A 21,503-nucleotide genomic window follows, 5' to 3' on the forward strand; every position below is an offset into this window, starting at 1 on the left:
ACTGATGCTATCTACCTTAACATTAGCGACAATAACTTGGCTGTTAGCTGTAGCGCTAATGCTAAAGCAGCATTATAATGCTAACAAGGTAACCATATACAGTAAAGCAACACAATGATATGGCGTTAGTTAACTTACTTTTTCGAGGTTTGTAGCTGAGCCGAGGAGAGTTGGTACTGATCCAGACTTGATTTTCAGACGTTGAGCAAGTCCAGCTCTGTATTGGCCCAAGTTGAGGAAGCAGTGAAATGTTTGGCGCTGCCGTGTTCTAGCAACGGGACGGCCATATGTTCCTGACCTCATCTGACTCCCGCGGTGCGTTTGTATCCAGTGGGCGTGGCCTATGACCTAATGGCTCCTGCTTCCTCATCTGTCTAAAGATGCTGCCAGAGCCATAGAGAGAGAAGAGTTGCGACACTCTCTGATCTCGCCGGCAGGGTGGTCACGTGGTTCATGTAAGCCTGTATAGTTCCAAGCCACGCTGCTGCAACCCGGTATCACGCAATTGCGTGCTCCTGCGCACGAACGTTAATCTATTGAAGCGTGTTCCCGAGCACGATAGTCCGACTTTTTGCGTGTTACACAAAACGAAATGTAAACCAATGCATTCTGAATGGGAGTGTTCTAAGACAATTAACGTGCTCCACAAAACGGTACGAGAGAGAGAGAAAGAGAGAGCGGGAGGGACAGAGAGAGAGAGAGAGAGCGAGAGAGGCTTCAGAAAGGGTGTGCGCAGATAGTACAGTGCACCCTAGTTATGTTTATGCCAAAACCTATATATATAATTAGGCTGTGGAAATTGCAATAAGTTAAGAACACAACTTCGCACGTTGAGCACACAGCCGTGTGACTCGTTTATTTTGTAAAAAAGAAAACCGGAAAACAAAGCGTGCTGAAGGTAAACAAATCCAGCATGGTCTGTGACGTCATGAGACGCACGTTAGTTGAAGGGGGGGGGGGGGGGGGGGGGGGGGGGACACGTTTGTTGAGGGGGGGGAGACACGTTTGTAGGGGGGGGGCACGCGAGAGTTGGTTTTTATTGAACGCTCGACAACGAGAGTTGGTTTTTATTGAACGAGACTTCAACACGGAACAGCTGCACGAAACGATGGTCACGTCACTCTCGGTGACGGTGTCGACAATAATGAACACACGAACAATGTTAATAGAACAACACACAACCACATAACATCCCGAACCCATTAACCCCACTTAATCCTAACAACAAAACAAGTTAACAAAAGCCCCATTTGTCAACTGAGAACCCCAATTCCCAGAATCCCCCGCGGCTCCGGAACACGGCGTAGCTTATATTAATCTTTATTATCTGAATGGGAAATGCAATATTTTAGGACAGATACACCATTAAACGCGTTTCTAATGACATTTCTAGCGAGAAATGTACATTTTCCTTACATAATCTTCAGTCAGTGAATGTGTATGATCTTTATTAATCTTTATTGTCTGAATGGGAAATGCAATATTTTAGGACAGATACACGATTAAACGCGATTCTAATGACTTTTCTAGCGAGAAGTGTACATTTTCCTTACATAATCTTCAGTCAGTGAATGTGTATGATCATTATTAATCTTTATTATCTGAATGGGAAATGCAATATTTTAGGACCGATTCACCGTTAAACGTGTTTCTAATAACATTTCTAGCGAGAAATATACTTTTTACTTGCATAATCTTCAGTCAGTGATTGTGTCTGATCTTTAGTTTTATAGTTATTAGGATTTGATCGGCTCGCTCGCATGTTTCAACGACGTCAGGTTGCTTTCGCTAAACTAGCAGCTCACGTGCTTCCTGCGTTTGTGTTATTAAACTGTTACTTTATGTAACTTTTAATGATATCATCTTGTTACAAACACGTATATCTGAGAGCCAACCCAGTCGCCAAAAGCATACGTTGACAGTGTACTTTTCGTGAACACTGGATTACGTCGCATTTCAACATAAAATAGCGTGTTATACACACACACACACACGCACGCACACGCACAGACACACACACACAAGCACACACATGCACGCACAGACACACAGACACAGACACAGACACAGACACAGACACACACACACACACACACACACACACACACACACACACACACACACACACACACACACACACACACACGCACACACTCACACGGTGCATTTCGCTGCTAAAACAACAACAAAAAAATATTCCCTCAAATATTATTACTTTCAAAACGTTGGCCAAAATGGCCAATAATATCATTTTTTATTTGGGATGCTTCTAGGACATTTTGGGTGGATTTTGAACGGTATGTGGGGGGCACGTTTTTTGCAGGACCTGGCAACCCTGCGCTGTTGCCCGAGATCTGGATCCACCCCGACGTGGTGCCGTCCCCTTTTGACCTTTTGACCCCAGACTTCTGGGGGAATAGCTGAATCAATTCATTAGTCAATCAGAAGCATGTAAATATGTTCCCGGTGGCGGAAGAGTACGAACAAGGTGTCCTTCAACATCTACGCTTCCAGGAGATTGCAACGGTGCCACACATGAGCATATTCAAACATGTTTAATGGTAGTAATTAGCTGTCGAAATTGGAGGCCTTATAAGGTCCTATAGGGGGGCCTGCCCTCGGGGTCTGACCGGGCCAAGTCTCGGGCAGGAAGGGCCCCCCCTTCCTGCCCTCGGGGTCCGACCGGGCCAAGTTTCGGTGCGGAGGTCCCAGTTAGGCCCTAGAATAAGGTATTAAAATTTCAGGGCGGTAGGACCTTCCTATCTCAAAAACTGTTTTTCCACCACATTCTGAACCATTAGGTCTTGCAGGCTACACTTCTGAGGGGCTTTGTCCAAATGACACTCCATTTGGGAAAACTTTTTTTCTCTAAGGGCTAGAACTCCAAATCTCGGATATGTCGTACACAGGGCCCCGGGAAATGTGTGTAAACATTTTAGCATCCCTAGCTATCTCGAAAAGGTCGGCAAAGGGGCGTGACCTCCAACAGTACAGTAAATGTACATAAGACAGAGGTTAGTTTCTAGTCCCCATTTTTTGTGGGATGGAGGTGTACATTTGTGGCTAAAGGTGTGTAGACACAGCTGGCCTGTGGCCACGTTTTTGAAGTCGGGGGTCAAAAGGTCAAAAGGAGCCGGCACCACGCCGCTTATGAGATAACAAAAAGTTAATGTGTGTTTCTCTCATAACTTTTTGTCATTATTAAAGAGAGGCCTGATTCTCAGATATGCATGTTGGATGGCTAGGGTGTAGGTCTGGGAAGAACTTCAGGCCAAAATCTTGCAAGCGAGCCGCTAGGTGCAGGTGCAACGAGATGGAGCACTTGCTGAGCCTGGACTTTCATAATCTTCGCTCTGTGAATGTAAAGGATGTTTGGTCGGATGTTACGACGAAGAATCATAATGTGAATGGGAATATTCTATAAATCTCTTGATGTCATCTTTCGTCTCAACACTTCTGCTGCAGCCATTTAAAGTCTCACTCCGAGAACCTTAAAACATGAATCAATCCATTAGAAGTATGAAAATATCTTCCCGGTGGTGCAACAGAACAAACAAGGTGTCCTTTGACATCTACGTTTCGAGACGATTGCAACAGTGCCACACATGTCATCATATTTGAATATGTTTCAGGGGAGTAATTAGCTGTCGATTTTGGAGGCCTTTATCAATAATGACCAGCTATAGATTTGCTTCCCGATGGAGATTTTTGACAAATTACATGTTAATTAGCATCTACACGTTAAGCTGAGTCCAATGAGATCAAGCTCGGCCTCTTGCTACACCGAGATCATGTCCTAGACCTAGGTGTACCATGTAAAATACATGTTACCATTAGCTAGAGTGTCGTTCTTGGTGTCATTGGACTCAGCTTAACGTGTAGATGCTAAATAACATGTAATTTGTGACAAATCTTTATCGGGAAGCAAATCAATAGCTGCTCAGTATTGATTAAGGCCTCCAATTTCGACAGCTAATTACTACCATTAAACATGTTTGAATATGCTCATGTGTGGCACCGTTGCAATCTCCTGGAAGCGTAGATGTTGAAGGACACCTTGTTCGTACTCTTACGCCACCGGGAACATATTTACATGCTTCTGATTGACTAATGAATTGATTCAGCTATTCCCCCAGAAGTCTGGGGTCAAAAGGTCAAAAGGGGACGGCACCACGTCGGGGTGGATCCAGATCTCGGGCAACAGCGCAGGGTTGCCAGGTCCTGCAAAAAACGTGCCCCCCACATACCGTTCAAAATCCACCCAAAATGTCCTAGAAGCATCCCAAATAAAAAATGATATTATTGGCCATTTTGGCCAACGTTTTGAAAGTAATAATATTTGAGGGAATATTTTTTTGTTGTTGTTTTAGCAGCGAAATGCACCGTGTGAGTGTGTGCGTGTGTGTGTGTGTGTGTGTGTGTGTGTGTGTGTGTGTGTGTGTGTGTGTGTGTGTGTGTGTGTGTGTGTGTGTGTGTCTGTGTCTGTGTCTGTGTCTGTGTCTGTGTGTCTGTGCGTGCATGTGTGTGCTTGTGTGTGTGTGTCTGTGCGTGTGCGTGCGTGTGTGTGTGTGTGTATAACACGCTATTTTATGTTGAAATGCGACGTAATCCAGTGTTCACGAAAAGTACACTGTCAACGTATGCTTTTGGCGACTGGGTTGGCTCTCAGATATACGTGTTTGTAACAAGATGATATCATTAAAAGTTACATAAAGTAACAGTTTAATAACACAAACGCAGGAAGCACGTGAGCTGCTAGTTTAGCGAAAGCAACCTGACGTCGTTGAAACATGCGAGCGAGCCGATCAAATCCTAATAACTATAAAACTAAAGATCAGACACAATCACTGACTGAAGATTATGCAAGTAAAAAGTATATTTCTCGCTAGAAATGTTATTAGAAACACGTTTAACGGTGAATCGGTCCTAAAATATTGCATTTCCCATTCAGATAATAAAGATTAATAATGATCATACACATTCACTGACTGAAGATTATGTAAGGAAAATGTACATTTCTCGCTAGAAAAGTCATTAGAATCGCGTTTAATCGTGTATCTGTCCTAAAATATTGCATTTCCCATTCAGACAATAAAGATTAATAAAGATCATACACATTCACTGACTGAAGATTATGTAAGGAAAATGTACATTTCTCGCTAGAAATGTCATTAGAAACGCGTTTAATGGTGTATCTGTCCTAAAATATTGCATTTCCCATTCAGATAATAAAGATTAATATAAGCTACGCCGTGTTCCGGAGCCGCGGGGGATTCTGGGAATTGGGGTTCTCAGTTGACAAATGGGGCTTTTGTTAACTTGTTTTGTTGTTAGGATTAAGTGGGGTTAATGGGTTCGGGATGTTATGTCTTTATTGTCGACACCGTCACCGAGAGTGACGTGACCATCGTTTCGTGCAGCTGTTCCGTGTTGAAGTCTCGTTCAATAAAAACCAACTCTCGTTGTCGAGCGTTCAATAAAAACCAACTCTCGCGTGCCCCCCCCCTACAAACGTGTCTCCCCCCCCTCAACAAACGTGTCCCCCCCCCCCCCCCCCCCCCCTTCAACTAACGTGCGTCTCATGACGTCACAGACCATGCTGGATTTGTTTACCTTCAGCACGCTTTGTTTTCCGGTTTTCTTTTTTACAAAATAAACGAGTCACACGGCTGTGTGCTCAACGTGCGAAGTTGTGTTCTTAACTTATTGCAATTTCCACAGCCTAATTATATATATAGGTTTTGGCATAAACATAACTAGGGTGCACTGTACTATCTGCGCACACCCTTTCTGAAGCCTCTCTCGCTCTCTCTCTCTCTCTGTCCCTCCCGCTCTCTCTTTCTCTCTCTCTCGTACCGTTTTGTGGAGCACGTTAATTGTCTTAGAACACTCCCATTCAGAATGCATTGGTTTACATTTCGTTTTGTGTAACACGCAAAAAGTCGGACTATCGTGCTCGGGAACACGCTTCAATAGATTAACGTTCGTGCGCAGGAGCACGCAATTGCGTGATACCGGGTTGGCTGCTGTGTTCTTCAATGGGACTGACCGCAGCGATTGCAATATTGAATGGTAAATATAAATTAAAAAACACAAGTACTTTTCTGACCATTGTTGCATATTTGTAAACGTCAGTTTTACATTTGGAGTGGTAGGGTGACAACTGCAAGCTACTTAGATACGTTAAGTTTAGAATAGAATAGAATAGAAAGCCTTTTATTGTCATTGCACGAGTGAAGTACAACGACATTTTTAGTAAGCTTTCCCAATTGGTGCATTCGAGAAAATAAATAATATATAAATAGAACAAGAACAACAGTATACCAAATAGAAATGTAAATAATGTAAAATAAATAATAAAGTAAAATAAAGTAAAGTACAATACAGCAGTGGGAGGTTAGGGGGGGTCAGTCAGTCGGGGGTCAGTGCATGTGTGTGTTCAGGGTGGATACAGCTTTAGGGAAGAAGCTGTCTCTGAACCGTGAAGACCTGGTTCTGATGGACCTATAGCGCCTGCCAGAGGGCATCAGGTCAAACAGGTGAAAGCCAGGGTGGGAGCTGTCCTTTATGATTCTCTCCGCTCTGCTTAGGCAGCGGGAGATGTATATGTCCTTCAGGGAGGGGAGGGGGCAGCCAGTGATCCTCTGTGCGGTGTTTACCACTCCCTGGAGTTTCTTCCGCTCTGCCTCAGTGCACTGTGAAAACCACACTGAGATACAGAACGTCAGAAGACTCTCGATGGTGGAGCGGTAGAAGGTCACCAGCAGCTTCTCTCCCACGTTGTTCCTCCTGAGCACCCTGAGGAAGTGAAGCCGCTGCTGAGCCTTCTTGACGACCGCCGCCGTGTTGGCAGTCCAGGAGAGGCCAGCAGAGATCATGGTGCCCAGGAAGCGGAAGGTGTGGACTCTCTCTACACAGTCACCGTTGATGTAGAGGGAAGCCGGGTCTGCTCTGCTTTTCCTGAAGTCCAGGATGATCTCCTTAGTTTTTGCGATGTTCAATGCCAGGTTGTTGTCTGAACACCACGATGTTAACTTCAGGATCTCATCCCTGTAGGCAGACTCGTCTCCCTCTGAGATCAGTCCAACCACCGTTGTGTCGTCCGCGAACTTCACTATGGTGTTGCTGAGGTGGGTGGGACTGCAGTCGAAGGTGTACAGAGAGTAGAGGAGTGGGCTCAGCACACACCCCTGTGGAGAGCCTGTGCTGAGGGTGCGGGTGGAGGAGAAGTGGGGACCGAGTTTCACCTTCTGGGGTCGATTTGTGAGGAAGTCACTAATCCAGGAACAGGTGAGCGGGTCGAGACCCAGAGCTGACAGTTTGCAGACCAGGATAGCCGGGATGATGGTGTTGAAGGCTGAGCTGTAGTCAATGAAGAGCATCCTGACGTAGCTCTCCCGGTGTTCCAGGTGACTCAGCGCAGCATGAAGGGCTATGGCAATGGCGTCCTCGGTGGATCTGTTCGCTCTGTAAGCGAACTGGTGAGGATCTAAGGTGGGGGGAAGGAAGGCTTTTATGTGGTGTAGGACCAGCCGCTCGAAGCACTTCATAATGATGGGTGTGAGTGCTACTGGGCGGTAGTCATTTAGAGTGACCGGTGCCGATTTCTTGGGTACGGGGATGATGGTGGAGGACTTCAGACAGGCTGGGATGATGGCCTGTGTCAGGGAGAGGTTGAAAATTGTTGTGAAGACCTGTGAGAGCTGGTCAGCACAGCCCTTGAGGACCTTCCCAGGAAGTCCGTCTGGTCCGGCAGCTTTCCTGGGGTTGACTCCACTAAGCACACGTCTCACATCCTGCACCTGTACAGTCAGTGAGTGGGTGCTGTGAGCTGGTGGGGGCTGGGGTGGTGATGAAGCTGAGGTCTGTGATGTCCTTGATGTCTCGAAGCGGGCAAAGAAGAAGTTCAGTTCTTCTGCCAGCGAGATACTTGAGTTCACAGTTGTGGTGTTGTGTCCCCTGTAGTTTGTCAACTGTTGAATGCCTTGCCACACCTGCCGTGGGTTGTTTTCAGAGAGGTGGTCCTCTATTTCCCTCCTGTAGTCCGCCTTTGCCTTCTTAATTCCCCTCCTCAGGTCGGCTCTAGCAGCGCTGTACTGCTCTCTGTCTCCAGACCTGAAGGCGGCGTTGCGGACCTTGAGGAGCGTCCGGACCTGGCTGGTCATCCAGGGCTTCTGATTGGGGAACACACGAATGCGTTTGTCCACTGTGACGTTTCCCACGCAGTACTTGATGTAGGAAAGTACAGATTCTGTGTGGACAGCCAGGTCCTGGTGTTTAAAAACATCCCACTCGGTGTGTAGGAAACAGTCTTGTAGTTGGGAAAGTGCATCCTGAGGCCACGTGGTGATGGTTTTGGTCTGTGGTGGTGCACTTCTCCTGAGAGGGGTGTATGCAGGGGTAAGGAGCAGAGAGAGGTGGTCTGACTGGCCTAAGTGAGGTAGTGGTATGGCTCTGTAAGCATGTTTAATGTTAGTGTAAACATGGTCCAATGTGTTTTTCCCTCTGGTCGGACACTTCACGTGCTGATAAAACTTCGGCAGGACAGACTTTAAGTTTGCCTGATTAAAATCACCGGCTATGATGTGAACACCGTCGGGGTGAGCACGCTGCTGAGTGTTTATGGCTTTTAGCAGTAGAGAGAGAGCTATGCCAACGTTGGCATTGGGAGGAATGTAAACAGCCGTGATTAGCACTACTGTTAACTCTCTGGGCAGAAAAAATGGGCGACATTTAACTGTAATGTACTCTAAGTCCGGGGAGCAGTGTGTGTCTATAGTTGTTGTATTTATAGACCAGCTGTTGTGTATAAAGATGCACAAACCACCTCCTCTGCTCTTACCGGAGTCTCTGTTGCGATCCCAGCGGTGGACGGTGCGCCCCCCCAGCTGTACGGCTGCGTCCGGGATCGACGGGTGAAGCCATGTCTCGGATATTACAGACACGCAACAGTCTCGTACATAGCGGTTACCGTTGGCGAGTAGTTCCAGCTCGTCCATTTTGTGTGTCAGAGATCTTGCGTTGGAGAGGAACATACTCGGTAGAGGAGGCTTATGTGGGTCTTTCCTCAGTCTTGCCAGGAGGCCGGAGCGACGTCCCCGCTTCTGCTTCCTCTCCCTTCTCCGTCGGCGCCGCCTGCCGCAGCTGATTACGATCCACGGAGAGCCTGGTGGTCTCGCTATCTCGTCCGGGATGTTGTTGTGGCAATGAAAGTCGGCTGTGACCGGTGATTTTCTGTGAAAACCCACGTCCAGTAAAGCCTGTCTACTGTAGCAATTGTTTCCTTGCGTAGTAGACACAAACAAAAACGTAAATAAAAGCATAAAAAACAAATAAAGCACCGAAAGGGAAGAGCCGTTATAAGCCGCTGCGACCGTGCGCGCCGCCATGACAACGAGAAAGTTTGAGTGAAAGCTTCACGTTCGTGTTAGCATGGGTAGCACTAGGCTACTGACTTGAGTGGCTTAACCTTGCTACATCTGTTCTGAAATCAAAGACGATTCAAGATGTTCATTTTAGCGCAACTGAACTATTGAATTTTCTTGATTTTGCTTGTAATTCCGATTCACGTACCCGTGGTCAGAGGGCGATTGAGAAAGCAGAGTAGCAACAGTCAATTTAGCATTTAGTTTCCAGGCAACTTCTTCTGATGAGGCAGATGCTGTGTCACGGTTAGCGGGTGGCAGGCAGGCAGGTAGGACCCAAACGCAGACAGTTCAGGTAAAAGGATAATTTATTAACTCAAAAAGGCAAGGAACACGGGTGACGCGGGTAACACAGGGAACACAGGAACACACAGGACAGAACTCACCACAAACTACAATGATCCGACAAGGAACAAAGGAAAGACAAGGGCTTAACACTAGAACAGCCGTCGAAGGGGTCAAATGACCCGTGAGTTAAAAATATATATATCTTTGCACTCGATCACGTTCCAAATCCCTACTTTCTTGACTTTTCCTAAATATGTCTGTTGTACCACCCTGTGTTCATAAAAAAAAAAATTCAGACCGGGAAAGGTATTATAAAGCATTTTTTTATGTGTTCCTATGTTATTGCAAGGGGACATTCTGATGTGAATAAGATTGATATCTATAGGTAGATATACACAGACAGGCAGACAGACAGACAGACAGACGGACGGACAGACAGAGGTGGCCAATATGTCGACCACGATCGACTGGTCGACCGCGAGAGTAGTGCGGGTCGAATGCGTCGTTGCTGTTGGCTGAGTGGTTTAGAATCTGCCCTGCAATACGGGAGACCAGAGTTTGCGTCCTGGGTACGTAATTTAATTCTTGCCGTTGACTTATTTTTGTAATTTCCTTTATATCAGAGAAATTAGGCCTAACAATTTACTTTTTATGTAATAAATATGTCTTACAATATCCCTATAACCCAAATATACTTTGCAAAAACTCATGGTAAAGTTAATGTTAATATTAATGTTACTGATAAGCCTTTGTCACAATGACAAAGTCACTGCATGGGAAATTGCAGCCACATAAATTCCATTCAGGTAAGTTTCGAGGCAGGCAGCCAAGAAACTCACCACTGACCACTGACCACTTCTGTTGAGAAAAAATACTATGGTCAGTCAATTTAGAATATTCAAAGAAATGGAAAATAAATGACTTGAAAAGTTTTTTTTTATTTCTCCAGTATTCCTTCCTAAAGCCCTGATTCGGTGGGGATTGAACCCCGGACGAACGGGTGTTAGAATAATTTGCGTCTCTCTCGTAGATCGCAACATCTTTCAACGTTTTTGTTTAATACAACTGCATCACCTTCTCTCTCACATTTCACTTTATCAAGTTAGAAGTCAACTGCTCATGATCATATCGCTGCGTTATCTCTGTGGAGATCCACCCCTGGAACAGCGGAGCCGTCGCATTTACAACAGAATGAAACCCAATAAACCACCAGTGTGTGCAGGGTCCGGGAGGGTAAATTGGGGTTCTAGCTCACACGCGGAAATATAAAAATGTGCTGCTCCAAATAAACAACAAAGTCAGTAACGTGTCAACTGTGTTGTCTGTGTTGTTCTACTAAGCGGACGCTTGATGGTGCGTATTACGACGTGATGACAAAAAAATCCTATTTCATTCATCCAAGCATAATGATTTGTTATTCTTATATTTCATAATTTGTGTATGGCTTAGTCTTAAAAGTATCATGTTTGTGTGGTATGTACAAGAGCCTACCGTGGCCAGGCCACAGTTGCGATTGCCTAGTGTGAATACAGGCCAGAGAACAATAGGGGCCAGTTGAGCACGGTTAGGTGTGAAAAAGGCCAACAGCCACGGCCAGATGGCGTGAAATCGGCTTTGTGGCCTTACTTATCTATTCAAATGCAGATGTACTGGCTGGGGGAGGGGAGGTGTGGCAGAGAGAGAGCGATTGAGGCCCCGTTCACACGAAGCCGAAACGGGCGAAACCGTTACGGTTTCGATCTATCCGGTTTAGAAGTATCTCCGTAAAGACGAAGCCAAGCGAAACCGGGTAGATCTGTAGAAACGCTGTAGTACACATTCCAGGCCCATAAGGGGCGCTGCTTCTGGTACAGAAATCCAGAAGAAATGAAATAAGAAGAAGAGGCGAGCATGCGCATAAAGGCTGCCCTTATGCGCATGCTCGCATGTGATTTCTGAGACTCCGCGGGCTTAAGAGCCATTGGCTAGGAGGTCGAGGGGTGGGGCGATGACGTCTTGGTTTGCGGTTTCAGTCGGTTTCAGGCGTACACACGAATCCAAAACGAAACCGGGTAGATTTGAAACCACCTCCGAGGGTGGTTTCAGAAGTTTGCGGTTTCGGTCAGCAGATTCGCCGGCTTCGTGTGTACGGAAGGCCGAACCGTACAAGACCTTTGCGGTTTCGCCATGAAATCGGCTTCGTGTGAACGGGGCCTGAGAAAGCAGTGAAAACAGACCATTTAGTATTCAGTTCCCAGGCAACTTCTTCTCATGAGGCAGGAGGTGACCACACAAACATGATACTTTTAAGACTAAGCCATACACAAAGTATCAAATATATTAAAGAATAGCAAATCATTACGCTTGGATGAATGAAATAGTATTTTTTTTTGTTAAACAATGAGTGAGACAACGTGTGTGTGTGTGTGTGTGTGTGTGTGTGTGTGTGTGTGTGTGTGTGTGTGTGTGTGTGTGTGTGTGTGTGTGTGTGTGTGTGTGTGTGTGTGTGTGTGTGTGTGTGTGTGTGTGTGTGTGTGTGAAATGCATTATTTATTACTCATTACTTTTGTAATGCGTTACTGCCCAACACTGCAAATAACCAAATGACTTGGGTTTTAAATGAGTGTATTAGAGTTTATTAGAGTATAGAGTACATTGACATTCAGTAAGTCAGTAAATAAAGAAAACAAAAAAATACGGCTGACTTTGAATGAACTAGGAACTGGATGAAAAATAAATGTCTTTAGGGACAGCAGTCTTTTTTTTTATCTTTCGGTTTCAGCAAAGTCTAATCAACATTCACAGCAGATTATTTTAGCAGGCTCACTGCATTTCCCACAGACAAGTCGCCTACATGACTCACAGACGTCACTAGTTTTGTTCCCTCTACATCTGGCGACTTGACACTTTTTCCTTTTGGTAGGTGGGGAAGGAGTTTCAATCAGAAGTGGCCTACGTGCCACTGGTGCTCCCACTGATGACACAGTCCTGGCCATTCTCTGAGGCGCACACAGCTGTTTCACAAGCTCCAGAATAAATATCTTTCTGGTAATGTTGACGTCCATGCACTGTTTGTACAGAATGTGTGCATTGATTGCAGCCAGGTCTAGGATGTTGTAGAACACAGCTACAACGTCAACGCCTGGTCCCTCCCTTTACTGAATACAAGCGTGCCATCTGGTCCATAACATCAACGCCATATTTAGTGCTGTTGTAGTGGGAAACAGTTTCGGGCATTTTCTTGGGGCCATTGTCAGTTGAAACTGTCTGGTGCATTGTGCTGAGGAGGCTGACGATTTTGCGTGGTTTTCCCTGGTAAATGGTGAGTGTGGCTTCCCCAGCCCTCAGCACCTTGGAGGAGAATCTTTCCATCTGTGCCTTTGTTCACGGGGGCATCTCTCGTCTGATTCTATTCATTGTGCCAACAATGGTGGTTTTGTGCGTCAAAAGAGTGTTTGCCAGTGGTAACGAGGTAAAGTAATTGTCTGTCGTTACATTTCTTCCTTTCTCCAGGAATGGCTCCATCAGACGAATCACAACATTGTCTGATATGTGCTGTCCAGATGGCCTACTGTTGTCTTTCCCTAGATAGGGATGGGCATTCAACATGTATTTGGTTTCAACATCAGCGGCTACCCAGAATTTTATGCCACATTTATCCAATTTATTTGCCATGTACTGTGTGAAACAACAGCGCGCCTTGGTGGGGAACAATTGTTCACCAACTGTTATGTTCTCCCCAGGCGTGTAAGAAGCAGTGCTGTTTTTCACAAATCGATCAAATGTCTCTGATATCATGGAAAATGTGTCCTCCAGAAGGCGGGCAGCCCTTGTGCTCTTGTCATCAAAGCGCAGATAGCACATGATATCTCTGAAATTCTGGCGAGACATTGTTTCCTTGAAAACAGGATTTCCCATTTCAGCAAACCAGAAGTCCTCCAGTTTCTGGCTTTTCCCGCCGGCAATACCTCTACAATAAACAAGACCAACAAATACTTTTAGTTGGTCCATTGTCGCATTGAACATATCAGCATTGTTTCGGTCAGCTTCGGCCTGAGTATACTTTAGAATCTGTTCCCACATTTCCGTGTCAAGCAAACACAGTAAACTGCTCAGTGGATCTGTGATATTTTCCTTGGCGCGAGGGGTGGGCCCTGGAGGTTCTCTCATGACATTGGCCTCTGTTGCTCTGCCTCTCGAACGGCCAGGGGGTTGTTCAATCCGTATGGTACCATCTCGTGCTTTCTCTTGCATGGATGGTGATGTCTCTTCCATGGATGTGGTCGCCTCAGGTTCTGATTCTGAACCTGAATCAGATTCTATAACAGCGCCACTTCCATCATCAGCTCTCTCATCATCACTCTCTAGCTCGCATGCCAGTTCCTCTGCTTCTCCATCAGATTCCCCCTCTGAAATACTCTGTACCTCGGCCAATAATTGCTCTGGCGTCCAGTGCCTCCGTATGCCTCTGCCTCCAGGATGCATTGTAAAAAAAAAAGATGCATTCCAGAGACACAGACTGCTCTACTAATTTATAGCTCTTTGTATCTCAGGGAATGCAATTATAATAACAGCCACACCCACAGTGTCTATTGTCTATGCTAGGGTACTTACTTAACAACAATTTGCATTTAATAGTATAACGCCCACCAAGTTGCGCCGCTATTTTTTTTATAACAGTACAACAGGTAGGATTCAAGTGGGTTCCCCCGTACAGTAGGGTGACCAGACGTTCCGACATGTCTTCTTTTTGAGACCTAAAAATGTGTCCGGGCGGAATTTCAAAATTGTCCGGGATTTTATTAAAGCCTGAAACATGTTCACATCGAATTTGCGTTGCGTTTCTCTGGGTCGTTCACAAACTAGTTAGGCTACGCCCTCAATCCCCTACTCACTTCTATTCGCTTTGCATTTGTGGAAGTGAGAAGGGGGAGTGGTGAAGAAGAGCCTTCGGATTGCATGGTTTGATTGTAGAGTTATCCTCATGTTTTGTATTTATTTTTTTACTATTATTGTTTTATAGGGACAAACAGCATTGCACTGAATGCCACATAAATATATAATTATGTTTTTGCACGTTTTTAACATTCAAAATCCAGGGAAAAGTATTCATATGGTTCATCTACGTCACGTTTTCTGGAACGCCGCCATTTGCACGACCAATCTCGCCAAGTATGACCGCCCACACCGCTCATCTGAATGTTAGAGAGAGACAGAGATTTTATCGATTTTAGGCTCCGATCCATATTTGTTATCCCTAGTTTTTTTTTAGTCCATTAGTATGCTTGCCTCAAATCAATCTTCATGACATATTTATTTAGTCCACAACCCCTCCCCATACAGTGGAGATATCTTGAAAGCGTTCAAGAGCACTGATGCCTACCAATATACTGTGGCTGGATGGGTGAAGGACGCTAAAGTGAGGCACTTTGCCACCAATAATCTTTATCTGAAAAGGGCAAAGTTAAGTACGATATATTTGTGACTTCTTGTGAACAGTTTGTGGTGGGTTACCATCATTGATCGTTGAAATCAGTCATCAAATCATAGACGATAATTTCGCCGGGGACGCTTAGGACGAGTTTTCTTCAAGATTAATTTTGTACCCACAACAAAACCCGATTTGAATTATTATGGATTATTTTGGACAATGAATGACGTATTAATACCAATACTCTTTGGCTGGGACGATGTCAACAATGGGCATATGGAGCAGAACATAGTGGGTCATATGTCAACGTTTTTTGTATGCATTTTATTCATTAGTAAGCTACATGGATATGCCACAGAGATAACGCAGCGATATGATCATGAGCAGTTGACTTCTAACTTGATGAAGTGAAATGTGAGAGAGAAGGTGATGCAGTCGTATTAAACAAAGACGTTGAAAGATGGTGCGATCTACGAGAGAGACGCAAATTATTCTAACACCCGTTCGTCCGGGGTTCAATCCCCACCGAATCAGTGTTTTAGGAAGGAATACTGGAGAAATAAAAAAATACTTATCATGTCATTTATTTTCCATTTCTTTGAATATTCTAAATTGACTGACCATAGTATTTTTTCCTCAACAGAAGTGGTCAGTGGTGAGTTTCTTGGCTGCCTGCCGCGAAACTCACCTGAATGGAATTTATGTGGCTGCAATTTCCCATGCAGTGTCTTTGTAACAAAGGCTCATCAGTAACATTAACTTTACCGTGAGTTTTTGCGAGGTATATTTGGGTTATAGGGATACTGTAAGACATATTTATTACATTAAAAGTAAATTGTTAAGCCTAATATCTCTGATATAAAGGAAATTACAGAAATAAGCCAACGGCAAGAATTATATGACGTGCCCAGGACGTGAAATCGGGTCGCCCAAATTGAAGGGCAGATATTAACCCACTCAGCCAACTGCTGGTTCATAAGGATAAAGGAATGAAGTGTTATTGATAAAATATCCACGATAACAATATAGGCATATCTCAATTAATTGAATTACTTTATTTGCATCATTTAATCTTAAACCCTTAGTGAAAATATAGGCTGTTTGTACTTCATATATGTACATTTATGACAAAATCGTGAGGACTAGGCTTGTGACAAACACACACATGTGGCGCTCGCGCGGTAATAGCTCATTGGCGCCACATAGTGATCATTATGTGCAAATGCACAGCCTCTCATTCAAATTACTTAGGGGTCATTTGTCCCCTCTTGTGGCGCTAGTAGTAAGTAAAAATGGCCTGGCGTTTCTAGTGTTAAAAGCCTTTCATCTTGACACTATTTAGGTTTTGTTTGGTGTACAGTAAATCTCAGGGATGGTAGCAATGATTTCATGGATTTCTGCGTTGCATAATCAATGTTTGTTCTTTTACCCTCGTAGGACTAGGGAGAGTGTCCCTGCACTCTTTTCCCCCTTCAAGCCCTAGAAGGGGGTGTTGGCTTGGGGAGGGGCTGGAGTCCTGGAGGGCCCTCAACAAAAGCTCAAATGTAGGAGTAAGTCAGTGCCTGCACATGTTGTCCCTGACGTGATGTCGTATGAATTTAAGGAGCATGATGCTGTGCTCCCAGACGAGGAGGGGACCCGTGACCAGGAGTCAGGGAGAGACGGCGGGGGAACTGGCAGGTCGGACCACTGCTGGTGTTGTTCTCTGAAACCAGTTTGCTTCATCTCTGGTGATTGCACTGGAATGCACATGGCTTCTTGTGTTATTTATAAATCATCTCTGTCATTGACAATCAGTGGGTTTTTTTGGCCGTGTGTGTGTGTGTGTGTGTGTGTGTGTGCGATAGAATAACATGCATGTCCAAACTCCTATTTCCACAAGGTATAGCAGTAAGTAATCCTATTTCCACACAGTATGCACATAACGGTGTTAGAGAGAAGCAGTGCCTGCATTGAACTAGTTCCCAGAGGGACACTCTCTTGCTCTCTTCTTCCTCCATCATCCTACAATTGTCTCCGCTTCGCTCTCGCACTCTCAAAGATAATGTCATGTTCTCTTTTATTGAGGTCACCCCTTCGGCGGCAACGTAGAGACGGTGGACGGCGTGGGGTTCTGCGCCTGGCCCAGATCCCATGATCTGGGCCAGGCGAACCTGCTCTGGAACCTGAGAGACTCTTCAAACCTGACCTCAGTCCACCACAGAGCAACAGGAGACTTAAATAAAGTAACACTTTGAGCTAGTCAAGTCCTTTATTCATCCCTTTTTAGGGGGAAATTCTTTCTCTGCTTTTGACCCATCCGGGTCAGCTACTGGGCGGACTAACTCCTTGACTGTGAAGGTTTGTAAATCACTCATATTTTTCATAACTAGTTGAGAAAACACATTGCCATGGTGCTGAACATTTTTTCTTTGCAGGAGGTGAGGCTGCCGTGTCTGTGGAGGAAGTTTTGATGTTCGCAACTGGACTGAATTCACTTCCCCCATCTGAATTGGAACCATCACTAAGAATAGAGTTCCTGGATGACTCTCCATTCCCAATGGCAAATACATGTTGTGAGGGACCGGCGTGGTCGCCCCACGTATCTGAGATACGGCCAACCAGATTCAGAGAGTGTGGTCAAAAACTAGGGCAATTGTCTCAGGACAAGAAAAGTGAATCTTTATTTTCTCTCTTGTACTGGCCTCCCATCAAGCCAGCACCACCTTCAGCCCCCAAACACCAAATGAGCCAGCCCTTAAATAGGGAAATGAAGTGGACCAATCAAGGCCGTATGGGCCAGACCATTAGTTGGGGGAACACTCATATATATATATATATATATATATATATATATATTAGAGCTGTCAAGCGATTAAAATATTTAATCGTGATTAATCGCATTAATGTCATAGTTAACTCACGATTAATCACAAATTATTTTTCTATGCTAAATATGGCCCATAATTCTTCTCATTTTAATTCTCTTATCAACATGGTGAAGTGCATCGGCTTGCCTTGTGCAAAAGATTTTTTATTGATAACAACATTGGCATATACTGATCAAAACAGGACGATACAAAAAGAGCCTATAGTGCAATTAAACGACTGCTTTGAACAAATGTAATTTGAACATAGCAGTCAGGCTACTGCTTCTTCGTTTTGATAAATAAAAAATAATAAAAATAATAATAATTTTTTCAATAAAATAATTGCGTTAATCGCGCGATAAAAAATTTAACGCCGTTAAAATTGGTTTGTGTTAACGCCGTTAATAACACGTTTAACTGACAGCTCTAATATATATATATATATATATACACACACACATATACACACAATATAATAATAATTTCTCTAATGCAAGACTGAGAAGGGGAAGGATTTCACCTTCTCACACATGTTCAAACACATTGAAATTACCACTCCTAGACATGTACACTGTGTTTAAGACAAAAAAAAAAAGGGACATTGGACTTCAAAATTCTCCAGGATTTTGATGTTTTTAAGCCATGAGATGACCCCTAGGGACGCTGAAAAGGTGGTTCTTTGTTGTTATTAAAGGTTAAGAATCTTTATAATGTAAAGATATGAGTGTTTTTCTCTCAGTTAACATTTTAGCCATTCTATTTCAGACAAAATAAACAAGGCCAAGAAGTTTTGTTTTAATACTTAAAATGTAATAAATATGCATTACTTTGCTATTATTTGATTCATTTATTTCATCAAAACACTGGGTGACATTCAGACATAGACGGCAGTGTTCCACAGCTACAAATCAGATTTCAGGGCATATTAAAAAACATCTTAAACACTCTAAAAACAATAGCAGGAAGAAAAGAAAAGGGTTAGGGTTAGGAAGAGAAGAGGCAAACCCATTCACCTTTTGCGCTGAATTCACCCTTGCCCTCCCACGCCTCCTCCGATCACTCCTGCGGATGTTACACCTGCCCTAGCAAGGGAAGATCCGAGTCACCAGGCTCCATCTTCTCCTTCCCCCTCCTCTTCCTCACTACTCAGTTCTTCTTATCACCAGCCCCGCATACACCCCTACACGAATCGCAAAGCCACTATGTGGTCCCTCCCGATTAGAAAATCCATAATCATCATGGGCGATTCGAATTCAGCCCGTATCCCAAAAGTAAAACTGGACTAGATACAATGTTTCCCAGGAGCTACGCTCAGACACATGACAGCCGTCCTACTTAGACACACGTCTCCCAGACCGGACACCAAACTCATTGTTTTATCGGTTGGCATAAACAACCCTCATTAATTTCTCATGTAATTTATCTGCACCACATCAGACCCTATTAACACGCCTTAATTCATTCATCACTATAAAATACACACTTTTCGAAATACACCATTCTGAATTTCACACAACTCATGACGACATACATTGGACAGCAGACACTGCATCACACGCACTTCAACATTGGCTGTGGGAAAAAGAGTTTCCTCGATGCACATGGTTGTTGTTAAAAAGCATATTTTTACTTAACACATAGCACAACCGTCGAGTCACTTGCACAACTCAAGCCTCCCTCAATTCTAAGGCTACGTTTACACGATGACTGTCTGAACAGAAGACGCAAAAGTGGCGTTGAGTCTTCACTTTTTATTCCGCGTTTAGAGGAGAGGAAATCTGCGTGCATACGGTGACGCAAAAGTGTCTGAGCCATGTCTGAACGCATGCGTAGAATCTTCCTTCTCTTATCCGTGTCGCCAAAAACCAAAAAGATCCTTCTCTGTTCAGTAATACTATCTGTAAATATCCTGTAAATTTCGTGGAAATACTCCTGTATGCTTGTTAGAGCTGCCAGAGCAGCTTGAAGGTCCGACGCATGGAAATAATCTGACATGTTTGTTGTACTGGCACATGTATGTGACGTAAACGCGTACGCGACGTGAGCAGATCTGAGCAGTGTTTTGCGTCTTGGCCGTTTAGACGGAAACGCTAAGGCGGAGCGTATTCAACTTTTTCACCCTGGAGGGTGGTTTCAGATTTATGCGTTTTCATGCCCCAAAAACGCTGTCACCGTCTAAACGAAAGGCACTTCCGATAAAATATTTTGTCGTTTTCACCCGCAAGCGTCCTTGTGTAAACGGGGCCTAAAACTCTGGCCTTCTTAAGGAGCACCAGAATGGGTGTGGCTCAATTAGCCCATTAGACTATTATGGCTAACAGCCAGACAGGAATATGTGCATCTTTTAAAACATGGTTTAAAACAGTGAAGATGCCATTCACATCTCCTTCCCCCTCTTTTAAGCTTGCAAACACGGTTCCAAGCGCAGTAGATAAAAAAAGGTAAAATATTGTGCAAGTAATTTGTGTTAAATAAACAGTTCAAAGAGTCTCTCTGGTGACCGCCAATCTTCATTCCAAGATCACTCCTTCTTGGCCAAACACTGCACTCTTCACAGTACACAGGCCCAGCTCTGAGACTTCCTCCATCCAGACCTCCAGACCACCTGCAAAATCCGCTCAGGCCTCTGCAGTTCCAGCAAATAACTTGGCCTCTGAGCACTTTCCCTGGGCTGCAGACTGGTCCTCCACGGGATGTCATCAGGAAGTCCTCAGCCATTACTGTCCTCCGCCACTGCTGTTCTGCTAAGACTTGGCAATAGCTCCCCACATGGCTCACGTCAGCAACAAGGAGTTCCCGAGCTATTCCTCCTTCAGGCATTGGCCAACCCCAAAGGACAGCAGTTCAACTCCACCAGTGATCTCCCCTCCCAGCAGGTCTCTTCGTCTACCTGCTCACCCTTCCCTGCGGCTTCCACCATGAAGCTCCTCGAACAATATTTTCCGAAATGTGGGTCCCCTCCACTCAGCTAGAGGAATCACCCCACCACTGCCACAAAATGTGAAAAAGAGTTTTCTCGACGCACAAGGTTGTTGTTAAAAAGCATATTTTTACTTTAAACACATAGCACAACCGTCGAGTCACTTGCACAACTCAAGCCTCCCTCCAGTCTAAAACCCTGGCCTTCTTAAGGAGCACCAGAATGGGTGTGGCTCAATTAGCCTATGAGCCACAGCTGCAGACTATTACGGGTAACAGCCAGACAGGAATTTGTGCATCTTTTAAAACATGGTTTAAAACAATGAAGGTGCCATTCACATCTTCACAGGCTGGATCAGTTAAACTTCGGGCGGGGACTAAGTCCCAACAGGGACACCCCCGTCCCCAGGAATCTAACATTCTGAACCTATCCACCATCTTCCATCTGTCAGAAACGGAAACTCAGCTGCTGGAGAGGGGCCTCAGTTTCATCCCCACCCCTCATATTTCAGATAAACTCAAATTCCGAAATGGGTCCCCTAATCGGACTGAGTGGTGCGGTTGGTCGCCAACGGTCTGGAAGTCTTCCCGGAGCTCCAGAGCAGCGGGACA

Source organism: Gadus chalcogrammus, unplaced genomic scaffold (assembly GCF_026213295.1).
Source record: "Gadus chalcogrammus isolate NIFS_2021 unplaced genomic scaffold, NIFS_Gcha_1.0 GACHA066, whole genome shotgun sequence".
In the NCBI taxonomy this organism is placed as follows: domain Eukaryota; kingdom Metazoa; phylum Chordata; class Actinopteri; order Gadiformes; family Gadidae; genus Gadus; species Gadus chalcogrammus.